The following is an 18210-nucleotide window of genomic DNA, read 5'->3' as shown; positions in this document are numbered from 1 at the left end:
TCCGTGTGGTCACATTCGGCAGCTGTGAAAATAATAATTTGCTTGTTATTTGCTTGTTACATATATCTGCTTGTTACATATTTCAGTTACCATGATGAAGTGCATCTTATTTGTACTTAATATTTCTTTTATTCTTTTATAAGTCGAATCACGAAATACTTCGACTTGGAAACCAAGATTTGTAAAAGTTTTGGCTAGTCTCTCATCATCAGCAGCCGTACCCAGGCTTCTAAGCGCGTCTAAGCTTTTTGGATCCAAGACTGGTGAGGGAAGATGTACTTCCGGACTCTTTGCTCATGATCTTTGTTGTCGTCTTCGAGTCTGGGGGGTAGGTTGTTCTAGTTTAGCCGATGGTTGGTCGTTTTTTTCAGGATAATTCTGTTGACTCTCTTACTTCAGCATGACGTTCGTTTATATTTATCTCATAGTTTATTGCCACGCGCTGGCATACCATTGTTATTAAAGTCAAGAATTCATGTTTCGTGGCGTTTTCATTGAACTCCTTGCATATTGATTGCACGAACCATGTTCCCTTCTTTTCATGCCGGTAGGAAACGAAACCTATAAAGTCAGAAACAGTGAAAAGTCGTTAGAGATATACTATAAAAGTCGTTAGAGACTTATACTAGATAAACAATATAATGTCAAAACAAACAAACTAATCAAGAACTATGCATTCTAATCATGATAATTAGTTGTATAAAAATTCAAATGCCGAAATTGTGAAAACGGTGCCAACGAGCCCCGGTCTCCTCTACGAAAATTTTTGATTGAATAAAAAACCAATAAACATTATTACAATACCTAGACTGCAAAAAACATGAAAAAATCTACATAGATCGGTATGCAAACGTCTAATCCATCTGTTGTGTCTAATCCATCTGTATGCGTGTTGAAATTAAAACCCGGATCAACGTGACTCCCTTATTATGCTCCAATGAAAAACAACTTCGGCTTTCCGGCAAGTATTGGGCATTTTTCGGCCGTGAAATTATTCCAAAGAGAATTGGTTGCGTAAATAGTATCGAAACACATGAGTCGTTCTTGGTGACCATGTGTTAATACAGATATTATAATAGTATCGTGATCTGTGTGGCCTATTTCCGCAGCTGTGAAAATAATAATCTGCTTGTTATTTCAATTACACATATTTTAGTTATATCTATGACAAAGTGCATTTTACCCATTTTTAATTCTTGTTGGATTTCTTTGTAAGTATAATCATTACATGTTTTAACTTGAAATCCAAGATTATTCCAAGTTTTTCTTAAATTTATCCAATCAAATTCTGTTCCAAAGCAAGTATAATCCCCATTGTTATTGTTAGCGTAAGTTTCGTGATTGAATATTATTGCAATTCCTGAGGCACGGTGATTCATGTTATAATAATGCATGGAAGTAGCAACTGTCCTGTAAAAAGAATTTTATCTTGTTCTTAGTGTGTAAATTTATTAAAATTGAGTATAATTTGACACAATGAATTTATATTTAACCACGTCGAATATTGTATTTTTCTCGTGGAGAATTCAATAGGCCGCATCGCGCTACGATTTCATCAGGACATTGTCATTGTTCCGTATACATGAAAGACGCGTGATTGTCCCTTTTACGTCTTTTTTTTTTATCGTGCTTCCATATAAGAACTAAAACAACCTGTCTCGGATCTAGCGCGGATCTAGCTCGCGGCGGGTCTAGGTTCGAAGGAGGCGCGGAAGAGCAGAAGCGAGGCGGGTAGTGGCAAAACGAAGCGGCTCGTATGGTACAAATGAAACGTTTATTATAATGAGAGGCAAGCGGTTGTACAGCATAAATGCACGCAAATCTACAAAAGGTGATGTAAGCGTATGTACAGAATGAGCGCACGCGAATTTACAAAAGCACCGTCCGGCGCGGATCGGAGTTCTCGCGGGATGGCACTAGCGCGCCGGGCGGCGCGGGGTAAGCTGCCGATTCGCTTGAAAAATAATTGTTGTGCAACTATTTTTAAAAATAAAATCCAAGTGGTACATATCTTTGTTCCCATTGAAGGGTCTTCCTATTCAAACCCAAATAGTGTAATAGCTTCTTAATAAAATCATAATATTACAAAGACTCATTTTAATCACAAAGAATTTAATAGGTAACAGTACAAAATAAAAATATTTAATTAAAATAAAATAAATACATTTTTTTTGTAAAAAAACTTAGCGCTGCTAGACTTAGAAATGTAATAAAGTAGGGGAGAGACCGGGGCTTGTTGGCACAAGAGGCAAGTTGGCAATGCGTTCCATTTATGCATTTATAGCGAAAAAAACAATGGAAAAGGTATCACAAAATATCTCTTATATGACATATACTACGTTTACGCGAGCGTTACTTCTGTAGTAACTTACGATAATTTACTCGTTTACGCGGAGTAAATTATCGTAAGTTACTACAAAATTTTGTTTACGCAAAGGAGTTATCGTAAGTTACTACAAAAATTGAAAAAGTTATAGTTAATTTTATCAACGCATTCGACTTGATAATTATTTGCTGAAAGTTTATGTTACTTTGTAATACATCAAATGAAAGTTTTTGTCTGTAATAAAAACTTTTCTTCAAATACAGTTGTAACATCGTTAATATGCAAATTAATGTAATTACGATTACACAATATTTAAATAATTTACTTAAATAAGATACGTATAATTTTATGTATAACTATCGCAAATAGTTCATAATACTTATACCGAAGCTATAATGATCATTTTTCGCTACACTGACATTTTTCTTAAACGATAGATGAAGCAAGAGCGGGCGAATCTTCCATCACTGGGAACTTGAAGTTCCCAGGATTTCCGTACATGGTAATGGTGCATCAATTCAATGACAACGAATTAGTCGGGCTATGCAGCGGCACGATCTTATCCAAAAGATGGGTTCTCACAGCCGCCCATTGCATAGGAAAACATTCAAGATTTCACGTGGTGTTTGATAACGTCGACAAGTCTGGCATTTACGACTTTCTTCGTGATATGACGATAATTAATACGACTCAAGCGTTTGTACATCCGCAATACATCAATAGAGAGTTCTACAATAATATTGCCTTACTCTATACGCCACAAGACATCCCCTTTTCCAGTAAGCACATTTAAATTGATATTTCCCTTCCTTTTTCCTTTTGCACTTATATTTATATGCCGGCGTTATTTAATTATTCTGTGGAAGATACGCGGAAAGTTAATAAAGATTCAAATAACAAAGATGAGTCTTATAAAAGAAAGGGAGACTTGTGGTAATAAAAAAAAATCGTATTATGTATTTACAGATCATTTTATAATTTTTGATACATACTAAAAAATACCACAAACTTATAAAACCATTAAAAAAAGTATACAAATGTATATTATACCTTAATATTGATTTTAAGAAATTATTAGTTAAATATAATATTTCTCTATTTTAGATGACATTCAGCCAATAAAACTCGCATATTACGACGAAAGTTTTGTGGACAAAGATACTTACCTATGTGGTCGGTTGGGGAAAAGATAATATAGATAGCATACGTATGATAAAACTTAAGTACGCCACGGCGCCGATTATAGAAAATAATGTATGCAAGCAATCCTGGCCCATCAACGACAAACACATTTGCACGGCCATAGGATTGGGACAAGACGCTTGTGAGGTAAAATAATCACAAATAATAAAGCTATAATTTATAATAATACACTGCAAAATAAATTATAAGTAAAATATTCTAACGCGTAATTTAAGTGTAAGTCATCTTAAATCGTTTTAACCAGCTTTAATAAATAAAATTCAAAAGTATCTCTCTTTTCTTACATTTGTTATTTAATATTTTTAGGCCAGTGGCGGTAGCCCTCTCGTCGTAGTACAAAATGGCCAGGATTTTCAGATCGGTATCGCGAGTTTCAGAGGCCAATTTTGTTCTGACAATTTACCTAACGTGTTTACCAAGGTTTCTTCATACAAAGACTGGATTCGCGAAGTTATGACGCTATATTAGTGCATAACTTTAATATTATTATATAATCATAATAATTTAAATGTATCATGTATATTGTCTCATGATGAGCACAGTTCTTTATGAAAAATGTACATTTTAATATCGATTTTAATACTGATACACACAATATCAACGGTATAATCGGTAATTTAAATGTATCGGTATGAATAAGTCGGTATTAAAAAACGTATATTTAATGTATGTAAATTTTTTATTAAAAACTGTGCTTGCTATAAAACAATATATAATATCTTTATATAAAAAATTATATATTTAATATTATTATATACAGTAATATAATTATATATAGTAGGCCCCCAGCATATAACACGGGTTCATATATATAATACGAATTTGTATAACACGACAGAAAAATTTTAATATTTGCTCGGTTTAAAATAAAATTTAAATAGTTATTTGTGTAACAAGTGAGGTAAGATGAAAATTCCCGGGTGCGGTTACCGCACTCGCCTTCGGCTCGTGCGTAAACTCCGCACCCGGGAATTTTCATCTTTACACACGGCTTACACTCCCTATTTTATGTTGCAAGTGCCTGGAAAGTGGTCTATCACGCACGCGTAGCGTGCGTAATGGGGCACTTTCCATGCACGTGTTGCATAAATATGTTACTGGTACATCTTTAATATACTCATTTTACATTTTTTTTATAATAAACCCTTATATCTCTTTTATAAATATGTGCTTCCATATGCATTATACATAATCCATATATGTAGGGATATCTGAATGACAGCAACAATGTTCTTGTAAAATTTTAAGTATATTTAATGAAAAAAATAAAATACAAGAGAAGATGTTAACTGACCGATGGATGAACGAGAACTCCGCTTGGCCGTACTTAGTTCGCCCACCACATTCGAATTATCGTTAAATTATTTAGCAGATTACTCGAATCGAAAAGCGTCTATTGTTTGTCAATTGTGTTTATCTGGCTAATGTTTAGAAACGCCGATGCCTTGCTTAATCTGTTTTATCTTAATCTCGCGATTGTAATATTTTATTTTTACATAATCAAATAAGTAACATTTACTTCATCAGTCAATAATTAATTAACACAATTGAGAATTTAATTGACTATACTGGCAATGATTATAACCATGGCAATGATTATAATCGTCGTGACAAATCGTCACCGAGTTTCGACCAAGGATTCTGGTCATTCTAAAGTTGATGTAATTTTAGATGTTTATAATATAAGCATCTTAATTAAATAATTAAATTTATTGCGAAAAATATTACCTCAGCCAGGGTTCGAACCTGGCCCTGGTAACCATATCCGATAGAAAACGATTAAAAACGGCTATATCTGTATCGTTTTTAATCGTATCTTATCGGTTCTATCGTTGCATATTTAGAAGACAGATAAAACATTAATCGAATCGAATCGGTTTCTATCGTTTTAGGTCCGAATAAGAAAATAACTATACAAATTTTATAGTTATGAATCGTTTTCTATATGTACAATTATTGCCCGTCTGAATCAATCGTATATACACGATATAATATATATCGTTATTTATGGTAATAATTTTACAGTATGCATTAATACGGATATATAAGAATAAAATGATAGACATCTTATCGATATTTATATGACTTAACCGAACCGATACATCTATCGTTTCTTATCAGGATTTTCTGACATACAACTTATCATCTTCTTTATGGCAGCAAATCGGTTCGTTTTCTATCGTATATTAATGATATAAATTGAATCGTTTTAAAACCTTCTACTTTGTATATGTTTGTATAAAGTTAAAACGATAGACATCTCGTCGATATTTATACGATTTAACCGAACCGATACATCTATCGTTTCTTATCAGGATTTTCCGACATACAACTTATCATCTTCTGTACGGCAGCAAATCGGTTCGTTTTCTATCGTATATTAATGATATAAATTGAATCGTTTGAAAACCTTCTACTTTGCATATGTTTTTATAAGGTTAAAACGATAGACATCTCGTCGATATTTATACGACTTAACCGAACCGACACATCTATCGTTTCTTATCAGGATTTTCCGACTGACGATCATCTTCTGTACGGCAGCTAATTGTTATCTATCGTATATCAACGATATTAACCGAATTGTTTAGAAGCAGCAGACGGAAAAAATTTCTATGAAAATCATATTTTGTGAATACCCAGACAGCACCAAGTCCAAAATCGGGACATAACACGTCTTTTAGATGCTTTTTAGACGTCTTATGTCCCGCTTTTGGACATGCGTGCTGTCTGGGTATTCATAGAAATTTTTCGATTTTCATACATCTAATAATTCAGATATATGAAAAACTATGAATAACTATTTTTTTTACTTTTTTTATACTTATAATTTTTTATACTTTTTCACAGAAAGCTATAGATTTTTATGAAAAATTAAGTTGAATATACTAATTTCTACGCGTGCTGTTTTTACGCCAGAAGAGTTGAATCAATTTTGATACTTTTTTAATAGAAACTTATGAAAAATAATTTTAACTATATGTTAGATAAACTTTCACGGAATTTTTAATAATAAATTAAACGCCAGTCTGTAATTAATCTTAATTTATTAGAAATATATTTTATATAAGTGTACAAATATGAAGAATTATGAACAGATACATTTTGTTTTTTTAACTGATAATTAAAGTGATATATTAATATATAGTTATAATGTTTCAAATTGGTTCGGCATTGTACAAAGAAATTTGTCACATTTCATTTCGACGACCACAAGTTTACGTTTTATCAGCTAAATCGGAATTATTTTTTTATCTTGTGCTTCGCTAGTAACTTGTAACATATGATTTATTCTTAATTGATTATAGACCGCAGGCATGGTTGTCAGAACTTTACAAACGACAAAGCAACATTTATTTACAATAATAAAACTTAATATTTCGATAATTGTATCATCGTCTAATTGTACTACAGAGAATCGTTGGTTTTAATAGTTTTACTGTACGCTGCAGTGTGGAGCACAATTCCGCTAAATATGCACCTTTCATATACATGTACATACCTCTTTATTATTCATGAAATTCTTATAATAGTTACTATGACACTTTAATAAGCTATAATATTTATCCGCATTTTGTACTAATTTTGGAGCACCTGAAAAGCACCTCCCAAGTATTTTGCAACGTGAGTTTTTGATAGAATACCGTAAATAAACGATTCACTAATTATATTAAAAACGATAGAAACTGATATATAGCTGATAAGATATTTACGATAGGATTCCAAGTATTTGGTAACGTGAGTTTCTGATAGAGTACCGTAAATAAACGATTCACTAACCATATTAAAAACGATAGAAACTGATGTGCAGCTGAGAAGACATTTACGATAAGATTCCAAGTATTTTGTAACGTGAGTTTCTGATAGAATACCGTAAATAAACGATTCACTAACCATATTAAAAACGATAGAAACTGATGTATAGCTGATAAGACATTTACGATAGGATCCCAAGTATTTTGTAACGTAAGTTTCTGATAGAGTACCGTAAATAAACGATTCACTAACCGTATTAAAAACGATAAGAAATTTTTTTATTGTTTTCTATCGGAGATGGTTACCAGGGGGACCCTCCCTCATTCCGTGACTGGTGTCGTATTACCAATTCGACCACTGAGGCATTACATGCGTAAATTTTTGCTGCCCATGAAATTGGTCCTACACAGCCAATACTGAAACCTGAATTTCGAGCAGCAAAAATTTGCGCCGGACATTTCTAGGAAATTACTAAACTGCTGCTCACTGCTGCTGCATTTCACTGCCCGTGAAAACCTACTTTAACGCACTAATGGTATCAACATTCGATTTATTCTTTCACTTCATTGTTTGGACACCCATAGTGATAAGTTTATGTTTAGCATTTTCTTTTTGACAATATTCGCGAGTTTGATGTAAAAGCGATTTCTCTGTCCAAGATAATTCTTTTCGGATTTTCAAAAATAACAACCAATTTATTAAATTTATATAAAACCTTTGTTAATCTAGTGGATCGTATTCCGAAAAGTCATACAAATTTTGAAAATGCATCCAAGACTACAAAAATATGACGATATCTTTTTTTAGTTGAAAACTGTGATCCAAGATGATCAATATGATAAATTTCAATAGAATTGTAGGGAAAAGTAGAATATAACCGGGTACCCCTTTTTTATTTTCATTTTTTATTAAACCAAAGAAGGAGTATACATAGGCCAACCTAAAAACCTAAAAACGCAGCTTATTGGTCGACCGAGTATCTCTATTTCTTCGTGACAGTGCTGCTATCATCGGTTAAATCGTGTTATTAATTGTCTGAATGCCCACGCCGCGCATACACGATATTTTTCTTTGGGAGAAGTAGAAAGTTTTTGAACCAGAAAATCGATATCGAGGCAATAATAAAACGAGCGTCGTAGACTCTCTCTACACAGAGCATCTGTATAGAAAAATTCGGTAAGTGCAGCATTGCATTCTGTACGTATTAGAGAGTATATCGTACTAATTTTGATCTCTGTACGGCGGAATGTACAGCCGCCGTGTTTATTATTTTCCTCGTGTTATGGCAAACCCGAGTAGAGGAGACCGAGACGAGAAGTCACATAGGCCAGTCAAGTTACGGTTTTACATCAAATTTGAATTCGAAATATTAATTAATAATTCAATTTTAACATTTAACATGGTTTGATGTAAAAATTACGTAAAAATAATCTAAAAAGTTGTAATTACATATCATAAGAAATTGCAGTTTTCACACAATTTTTGCGTGAAAAATTGTGAAATTATTTCTACCAGATTATTTATGCTTACAATAATCGGACAAAAATATTTTAAAAAATATCATTCATTTTATGATTTTTACATATAATATTTTATTTTATTTATTCTGTTTTTAGATATAAAAATGGCACAAAATTATAAGAGGACTAAATACCAGAGCTGGTCTGAGGAAAACATGGCTGCAGCAATCGAAGATGTTAGGAATAAGAGAATGAGTTACAAAGATGCTGTTGATACCTATGGGATTTCTTTATATGCTCTAAAATATAGGATAGAGAAAGTTATATAAATAAAAATCTGTCTTCTTTAGAAGCTGCCCAAAAAAAAACATTAGGCCGTCGTAAGACTTTCTCAGAGGCTCAGGAAGAGGAACATGTGCAACATATACTGCTTTTAAAAGAAAGGTTATTTGACCTCACTTCAATAGATATACGCAAACTCGCATTTGAATTTGCCGAAAAACACAACATTTCACATATATTCAACAAGGAAAAGGAAAAAGCAGGGAAAGAATGGTTCTACAGTTTCTGCAGAAGGCATAAGCAATTATCGCAAAAGAATTTTGAAGAAACTTCTCCTGCAAGCGCGAAGGGCTCTAATCATACAGCAGTTCAATCATTTTTTAATTTATTAGAGTCTGTTTATAATAAATACAAATTCTTACCTAATGACATTTATAATGTCAATGAAACGGGCATCATAATCGAGCCAAACAAATCGTCAAAAGTACTAGCTTTGCGAGAAGAAAAGCAAGCAAACTCTTTATCTTCCAGTGGAGTCCTCATTACTACTGAGACGTGTATGAATGCTGCTGGTGATTATATGCCCACAATGTTTATTTTCCCTAAAGAAAAAGTAAGCCATGCAGTGTTGATGAATGATGCTCCTCGCAACTCATTTGCCGTCTGTCACAAGAGTGGATATATTCAGAAAGACAGTTTTATTGTTTGGTTCAAGGAATTCATTAAGTTTTCTTGCCCCCAACCCAAAAAGCCGGTGCTTTTGCTTCTAAATGGACACGCTTCTCATACCAAAAGTGTGAAACTTATCAAACTTGCACAGGAAAACAACGTTATACTCATATCTTTAGCTCCGTATTTCACACATTGGTTGCCGCTACTTGACGTATCATTCACATCTCCTTTAATGAAACATTATGAAGAAGAAGTGCAAAATTGGCTAACTGATAACCCAGGCCAATATGTAACAATATATCAAGTGGCGAAACTATACGGAAACGCATTTTACAGGGCAGCTGAAAAACAAACTACTGTAGATGTGTTTGAAAAATCGGGAATATACCCATTGAATAAAAACGTATTCCCTAATCTCAATCCTCCAGCAAAAACCACTGAAAAACCTATGCAGCAAAAAATTGAAGATGATGAGGCCCGCTCTGTGATATCTGGAAATAATGAAACCCAACCGTCAACATCTGCAATTTCTTCGAATTCTCCTTCCCGAGAAGAAAAAAATATTCAGAAGAGAAACAAGAAAAAAAGAAAAACTGCCATCCTGACTTCGTCTTTCTACAAAAAGCAGGAAATGGAGACTGCCACTCGGAAAAGGAAGTATTGTACACTAAGAAAAAAAATTTCTGCATTTTAGTAAATATTAGTTTGCAAACAATCTTGACTTCATTTATTAAAATGAAGAAATGTTTCCTTTTTATTAGCATATGTGTTTTCACTAAGAAAAATGCAGAAAAATTTTTTCTCATTGTCAGTGTAATTTGACTAATTGTAAGATAAAACAAAACTTCGTAATTGTACTTTGTAATTGTAACTTCGGTGTTCACATGCTTTCAACCGATTTTACTCTACCGGTGGAGCAAAACCGGGAATATCAATGTCTTAAAAAAATCCTGTTATCCTTGTTAATTAATCTTTTTTCACATAACCAGCCTCGTTTTCTCATAGTTCAAGGTCCACTAAAGACTAGTAACGGCTCAGCAGAATCTCTTTGCGATCTGATTTCTTGTTGAAAGACAAATCCAAAAAAGCACCCGGTTTTGCTCCACTTTTAGGTATAAGATTTAAATAGCCATCTAGCCTGCCTATGTTTTTTATTTGCTAAAAATTCACGACAACTTCGAATATTCTTTCGATCGCATCATGCATGTTAGAAAACCAATAATTATTCTTTGACAGATGTACCGCCCCAGTCAAACTCCCCGCCTGGCAGTGTCCTCGAATCGGATCACGCGGGAGTATTAACGGCGATCGGCCGCGAGGCCTCACGCCAGTCTGACACGCTTGGCTCTAGAACACCGTGACCGCCGGGGCACGAAGCCCTCGGGGCACGCGCTCCGCCTAACCGAGTAAGTAAGGAAACGATGAGATACAGATAATCTAAACGAAGTTTATGACGGCGTCATCTCGTCAGTTTAATTGCTTATTTTTACTTTCTTGTGGCAACCTTTTGACTCCTTGATTTTTTTCCTTGTTAGTGTTCAGTCTCTTCCACTCGCATAACATCGCTTATCGGAGAGTCTCAAACTCAAGATGCTTGTTGGTGGAATTTTTATATTCAAGACACGTAAGAATTGATTGTCACATCTCTTTCTCTGTATATCGGTTTTACATGAGTGATTTCCCGTAGTTTGCGCTTTGTGATAATGCTGGGACATTCCCATGAACGAAAGGAGGTCTTGACTAATATATGACGAGTCTTATTGACGATTAGGTAACGCTCTCTGTTTTTATGACTAATTTCCAATTTATATATTTTTTATTGTGTTACATCGCGATGTTCATATTTCAGACGGCACTTGATAAGGGCTCTAACCGTGAGCCGAAACGTTGTGCACTTATATATAATTTAAGCCAGGTAGTCGAGTAATAAATAATTGATTTTGTTTTAACCACTGGCGGATTAAGTTTTCTTTATATTAAACCTATAAAGTCAACAAGTTGTCATTTTAAACACAAAGAATTTAAGAGGTAGGTAATAGTACAAAATAAAAATATTTAATTAAAATAAAATAAAATTAAAACAACAGTAATTTATTGTAATACAATGATTGAAATCAAACGTATATAGGGATGACAATACCTGGAACGCTTGAGAATACAACTAAAAAATCTGCATGTATTGGAATCCGAAATTTTTTTGCAAAAATTGTATCCATTTCCATATTTATTTCTACGTCTACGTCAAAACAAGGGTCTCTTTCATTTCCTCCGCATGTTGTTATAATGAATAATTTAGGTTCTGCTAGCGTTGGGCAGTTATCAGCGGTAAAATGGTATCATATAGTATTGGCTTCATAAGTTTTGTCAAAAGCGTACAGTTCACCATATGATCCATGCGTTAAAGTGGCTATCAAATTGCAGTCGTTTTCCGAATGATCGGTTTCGGTAGCTGTAAAAGTAATAATCTCCTTGTTATTTCAGTTACATATATTACAGTTATATTTATGATAAGGTGCATCTTACCTTTTTGCAATTCGTCCTCTATTTTTTGGTGTTTATAATTTTCGAAAACCGTTACTTGAAATTCAAGCTTTTTTAATGTGTTTGTTAAATTTTCGCAGTCTATGTTAGTAGCAGGGCGAGGGCGGGCAAAATTATTGTGGTAAGATGTATGATTAAATATTATCGCCATCCCCCTCTTGGGATGACTCATTTTATAGCAATTGACTGGTGATGCACTAAAAAAAAATTTATTCAATCTAAATAAATATAATAATTCAAATATGATATAGTCACATTAAGAGGTTGTTTGTCAGATTGTAATAACCAATGACTTACTTTAAATATATATATTATATAGTCAAAATAAAGAAAGATTTTATTTAACAAATAACAAATAACTTTTATTAAAATAATATTTACTCTAACTGAGTAATTCATTATTTAAAATTGAAAAATTTCATTATTAAAATAAGAAAAGAGGTTTAAATAAATATTTGTTCGAACCGATTTTTTAATTGAAACAAAGATTAACCTTTTTATTGAGTAAATAGTTTCACAATTTCTGATATAATTTTTCGAACATTCTTTTTCTACATGTGTCTCATATATTGCAGCTTTAACTCTTTTTGTTATCTATCAAGAAATAGGATTTATCTGAAATTTTGATATCTAATAACATCTTTCTTGAGTTATACCCGTAAGCGATGTTTATGTTCTCTCGTTTTCTATTACACGAAATTCTCTTGGGATACATAACGTTAGTCGAGTCGATGCTACAGGCGAATCGAACAGGTTTTTCCGTGAAAAACAAACCAGCAAAAATCCATACTCCGTTCTATCAAACGTAAACTCAATTATTTGAGATTATTTCTTCGAAAAAATTTTTTTTCTCCCGTAAATATAGTTATCGAACATTGGTTTCGTTTTCACTAACGAGAATTACATTTTTCCAATACTCTCGATTACAAGCAAAATTGTCTTTAGCATAAATAAATCCATCAGTACCATGACTTAATAAAATAATCATTAAACAATCATAAGCTGAATAATTTTTCTCAGCGGCTGTAAAAGTAAATAAAAGTAAGTTTACAGAAATGTTAAATGCGCGAGTTGAACGTTAAAAGTTGAAGTGTGTCTTAACTTTTTTCAATTGTTCTACTACTTGTTTGCAATCCAAGTCACGAAAAATTGTAACTTCAAAATTTAAATTGCTTAAAGTTTTATTTAATTTTATACATTCTTTCTCTATACCGCGACGACGTGAAAGATAGGTATGTTCATCGAAATTTCCGTGGTTGAATATGATTGCTACTCCACGCTTTATATTATAATATAAGTTATGAGATGATGTTTTTTACTGTGAGAAGACGTTCTAGTCCTGTAAATAGAATTTAGAGTATATATAGAATATATGTATAGACGCAGAGAGAAACCTCTCGGAATTATGTCTTACAATTTCTTGTACTGCGATGTTTCAATCTGGCAAAACGATAATAATGACTGTACTTATATAGAATATATATATATATATATATATATATATATATATATAAAGTTTATTAAAATGGTTATCACTAATTTTTGCCGGCATTCTGTGGGTGATATCCCATTTTCCCCATTTTTTGGCAATTTTTCGAATTATGTTTTCTCGAGCGGTTTTTTTTAGAACCGCTTTATCTTCAGATACGGTAAGAGCTGTTTGTAACCATGCAGTTTTATTTACCTAAAAAGAAAAAAAAACCCAATGAGTGATTTGCCAGTAAAAAATTAACAAATTAACGCAGGTAGCTTTTAATCGATCCAACTGGCATATTTTATTGCTATATTTCACAACGTTTCGACCATGGATTTTGGTTCTTATCAATTTTAGTTCTGTAAATTAATTGTGTTATTAAATTTTTTAATAAAAAGTTTTTGGCAATTTTTCTCTTTTTCGTTTATCTTTCTTTATGTAATATTTCCGGTCGTGGCCGGAGTCATGCTGAGACAGTCTGTGTTCACTGACCACAGAATGATTGCTAACGTGTTTCTTGATGTCTCCCTGATGTTCTCTAATACGTGTGCCAAGGTGTCTTTTAGTTTGATCAATGTATGATGCCTCACAGAGTCTACATGATTAATTCTATATACTAATTCTGTTTGTTTGAGATTATTCAATGTGTTTTTCCCTCGTTTAATAATACAATAAAGTTTTTTCGGGACAGTGAAAAGAGTCTCAAAGTCGCATCTCCCCAGATTGCGCCAGATGTGGTCACTAAGACCTTTAACGTATGGCATTAGTATACATTTTTTTAAATTAATAGTATAGTTATCCTTCTCTGTAGTGGTGTTACAACGGTGGGCGCGTATTTTAAGTTTGTTTAATCTTTTAGCGACATATTTGTTAATAATGTGTTTCGGGAAGCATCAGTTATTAATCAAAATTTCTTTAACAATTCTGATATTAGAGCTACGGAATTTACTGTCCGAAAGTAACGTGGTCCATTCTACCAAATTTGTGATTGTGTTTATTTTGTATTTAAAGGGGTGGCTAGAATAATAATTGATATAGCGTCCCGAAAGGTAGGTTTGCAGTATAAGTTTGTTATTAGTTTGTTTCTAATGACCGTTATATCAAGGAAATTAAGAGCCGAGTTATATCATTTATTATTTATGTTTTGTGCCCAATGACTTCATTTATTAAAATTTCCTTCTTCGTCTTCTACATCATAATATTTTTTGTATATTATTAGTGGTTACGTCTCCAGAATATTGTATAAAAATATTTTTTCAATATATTCAGTAATTTTGGCAATGAGAGCCCGGCACAGTTGTTCTTGTGCAATCTACTTTATTACAATTAATTAAGACTCGCGTACGTTTCGACTCTCTCTTCGGGTCATCTTCAGCGCATTATAATAATAAACATCTTACATCAAACGTGGATTCTAAAATCTATTCGTTGCCCATCTCTACTTGATACTGAAAAGATTTTTTATTTTTATTTTATATTCTTCGCATATTGTTGTTTTATTCTCTCTTGTGTTACTTCTTGTCTCGCTTTGAGAAATAATTAAAGTTTCTTTTATTATTTCATCTGCAGTCTCAATATCTCGACATAAAATTAATTGTCCTAATACATGTAAATAAAATTGTTTTATGCGTGTACGTGAATCCTTTAAAAAGTTTGAATATTTTTTTTATAAAATGTGCTACATCGATACGTATGTAGCAAGTATAAATTACTTTCTTTACAGGCGTTTGCATATTTGTCAAGCGTAGAATAATTGGAAAAACTTCTTACGGCGGCTGTTAATAATGCACGTGAAAAATAGCATACCAATTCACGTATGGTCTTGGTCGGCCGGGTCGTATCCATTCCACCAGCCAATATTTAATAGCATTTGTATTGTGTTTTCCAGACAACATTTGTGTTACCGGAAAATGACCACTTTTTTAAGAATTAACGACACAATTATATAAAAATATATGTTCTGTTTTTGATTTGTCAAGTCTTTTAATTTTGGTTATAATACTTCCAGGCGTCAATGTAAATAGAAGCTGTCTCATCTGATAAACATCAGATGTATGTTCTATATACAGTTGACTGATAATTTGACCAATAATGCACGAAGAATGTATTTAAGTAATATATATATATACAATATTATGAGTAATATTTTTCAATGGATCTAATTGCATAATTCCCAAAGCTTTTATTGGATCCTTATCAAAATAGCTCTTTTCTTTAATATTATGTTGGACAACTCATAAAACATTTACATCAAATAAATGTGGAGGTTCAACATTATCATCATTTTGCATTGACTTTTCTGTTATTTCAACTCTGTATTTCATTACACTTTTTCCTTGTATTAATTTACAACAGCTTATTTAATAGGATTTCTTAAATATCGTTTTTCACAACGTCCTTCTCCTTTAATAAATTTTACATTTTATTTTCGTAATTAGCTCATTTGTATTGTTAATCATACATTTTATTAATGAGCTACATTTGCATGTACCATATGCGTATCCTGATCCTCCATTGTTGATTAAAATGATTAATTTATGTCGTTTGAATCTAAAGTTACAAGACAGTTTTGGGTAAATCTTGAATTTATAACGCCCCTCTCCCTATTCCTTAAAAATTTTAAAATTCGATGTATTGTGTCACGTGCAAGCGGATGTTTTCTTTCGCTCTCATTGCGGCCCCGTTCGCGTTCTCTTTCTCCCGCTCGCGTTCTCTTTCTCGCTACCCGTGTGTGATATACGCGCCTCGTTATCAGTGTAACTATAAACCGCTTTGTTCTTATATCTATCTTACTTATAGGGAAGGAAACCGTAAGAAATAATCTTGTGTTTTAATTTTAACATACTTATTCATTTTAAAGTATATTACTTCGTCTCATTTTTATGGCATTCGCCATAAATATGCAACATGACCCAAAGTGTACAGAAGTAAGCTGGATTTAGACCGTCGTGAGACAGGTTAGTTTTTCCCTACTGATGACCAGTCATTGCGATAGTAATCCTGCTCAGATCTGTGGAAGCGCTCATTCGACAATAATATTGCACGGTCAAGAAGAAGGCTATTTATTATATTAATTTTATAATTGAATGGGTGGCTGGAAAAGTAATTAATATAACGCTCTGAAAAAGTCGGTTTCTTATACCAATTAGTATTCAGCCGGTCGCCGTCTTTCGCGCGTCCCTTGAACGGCGAACCACACACTTTGTTCGCGCTTGTATGTACTGTACACATATGTGGTTCTCCTTCGCGTCGTCGTTGTTGCGAAACCCTTCCGTCCCGTTGCTTCCGGCTTCGGAATTTCTCGCATGCGGCTCCGGCATCGGTTGTCGAATCGGCGTCTTATCTCGTTCTCCGCGCTCTCTCGGCTCCGGATTTTGCTCCTCCGCATTTGGTAATAACAGCGGATCACGCTCCTGCTCAACGGGCTCCTCCAGGCCGTATTGGTTCAATCGTTCGGGCTTGAACTTCGTACGCAAGTATACCGACGGATCGCGCGCAGTAAAAAAATCTGTACTCGGCAAATCGGCTTGCACACCGATACTTGTGTTCGCCACTGACCGCTGAGAAACTCGGTCACCGTGCGCTTGGCTTGCGTCAGTCAATTTTGAGGACACCCTCACGTCATCGCCGTTTACATCGATGACGATTTGAAAGGGATGTTCACCTCGTTCGCGGTGATAACGCACCGACAATGTCACCAGCGCGTTTGCGATCTCGGTATGATCCACTTGCACTTTCCACTTCTTCGCACTTTGTCAAATAGTGTCCTCGCGTAGCCTCCAACTCAATTATCGCGCGCGTCAGGCGTTGATTCGTCTCGGCTTCTTCACGCGCCACTTTTTTTTAGAATTTTTAGATATATCTAAAGGTTGTAGGTTGGGTTCGTCTTGTCGCTTTCAGCGCTGTAAGCATCATTTTATCTTTGTTGTACATCGAATATCAAACGAAGATAGAGCAATGCTTTTAGCGCTGAAAGCGTCAAGACGAACGCAGCCATAAACATTAGATAATTATCTTGATTTCTCCAGGATGGGTTTGAATTATTCTGTCTAGAGACCACTTCGAAGAAGGATAGCGCTCGTCTACGACCAAAACTAAGGATCCTTTCTTTAATGAAGGTTGTTCTATTTATAGATTGCGTGATAACGCTGGAGGCATTCCTTGGACCAATGAGTCCAGAATCTATCCAGTATTTGTCGGATTAATTGTTATCGTGATAAGTGAGAGACCTTAATAGATTCGAGAGATGGTTCTGGAATTGTAGCTGGGGCAGCACCCATGATGAATTGTCCAGGAGTGAGAGCAGAAATATCTTCCGGATCTTCTGAAAGAAGGCTTAGAGGTCTGGAGTTGAGCACCGCTTCGATCTGAGTTATTAGAGTTCACATCTCTTCGTATGTAAGGAGAGTATCTCCAACAATTCGTTACAATACGTTTTTACCGATTTTACTCCAGCTTCCCATTTCCCTTAAAAATGAAGCGCAGTAGGTGGATTA

General features: G+C 33.8%; 2 long non-coding RNA genes across 3 annotated transcripts in view; one reads left to right on the top strand and one right to left on the bottom strand.

Moving 5' to 3' along the window:
- The window catches only part of LOC139808430 (uncharacterized), a 74405-nt gene extending 59322 nt beyond the window's left edge, over positions 1-15083 (top strand). The window contains exons 5-9 of one of the 2 annotated variants that reach the window (XR_011730864.1): positions 8902-11105; positions 11235-11323; positions 11387-11470; positions 11549-11727; positions 11828-15083. This is a non-coding gene — a long non-coding RNA (uncharacterized lncRNA). Of the gene's footprint in view, positions 1-8901; positions 11106-11234; positions 11324-11386; positions 11471-11548; positions 11728-11827 lie in introns of those variants that run through there. The other variant, XR_011730863.1, reaches the window with a different exon arrangement.
- LOC139808804 (uncharacterized) lies at positions 117-2468 on the bottom strand. Its single transcript, XR_011730955.1, has 3 exons — positions 1184-2468; positions 805-1109; positions 117-561 (listed from the first exon to the last, which is right to left on the bottom strand). It is a non-coding gene; the product is annotated as an uncharacterized lncRNA (long non-coding RNA).
- Positions 15084-18210: the final 3127 nt, after the last annotated feature.

The sequence above is a fragment of the Temnothorax longispinosus genome, chromosome 2 (assembly GCF_030848805.1).
Source record: "Temnothorax longispinosus isolate EJ_2023e chromosome 2, Tlon_JGU_v1, whole genome shotgun sequence".
In the NCBI taxonomy this organism is placed as follows: domain Eukaryota; kingdom Metazoa; phylum Arthropoda; class Insecta; order Hymenoptera; family Formicidae; genus Temnothorax; species Temnothorax longispinosus.
This window is presented reverse-complemented; position numbering and strand designations above follow the sequence as displayed.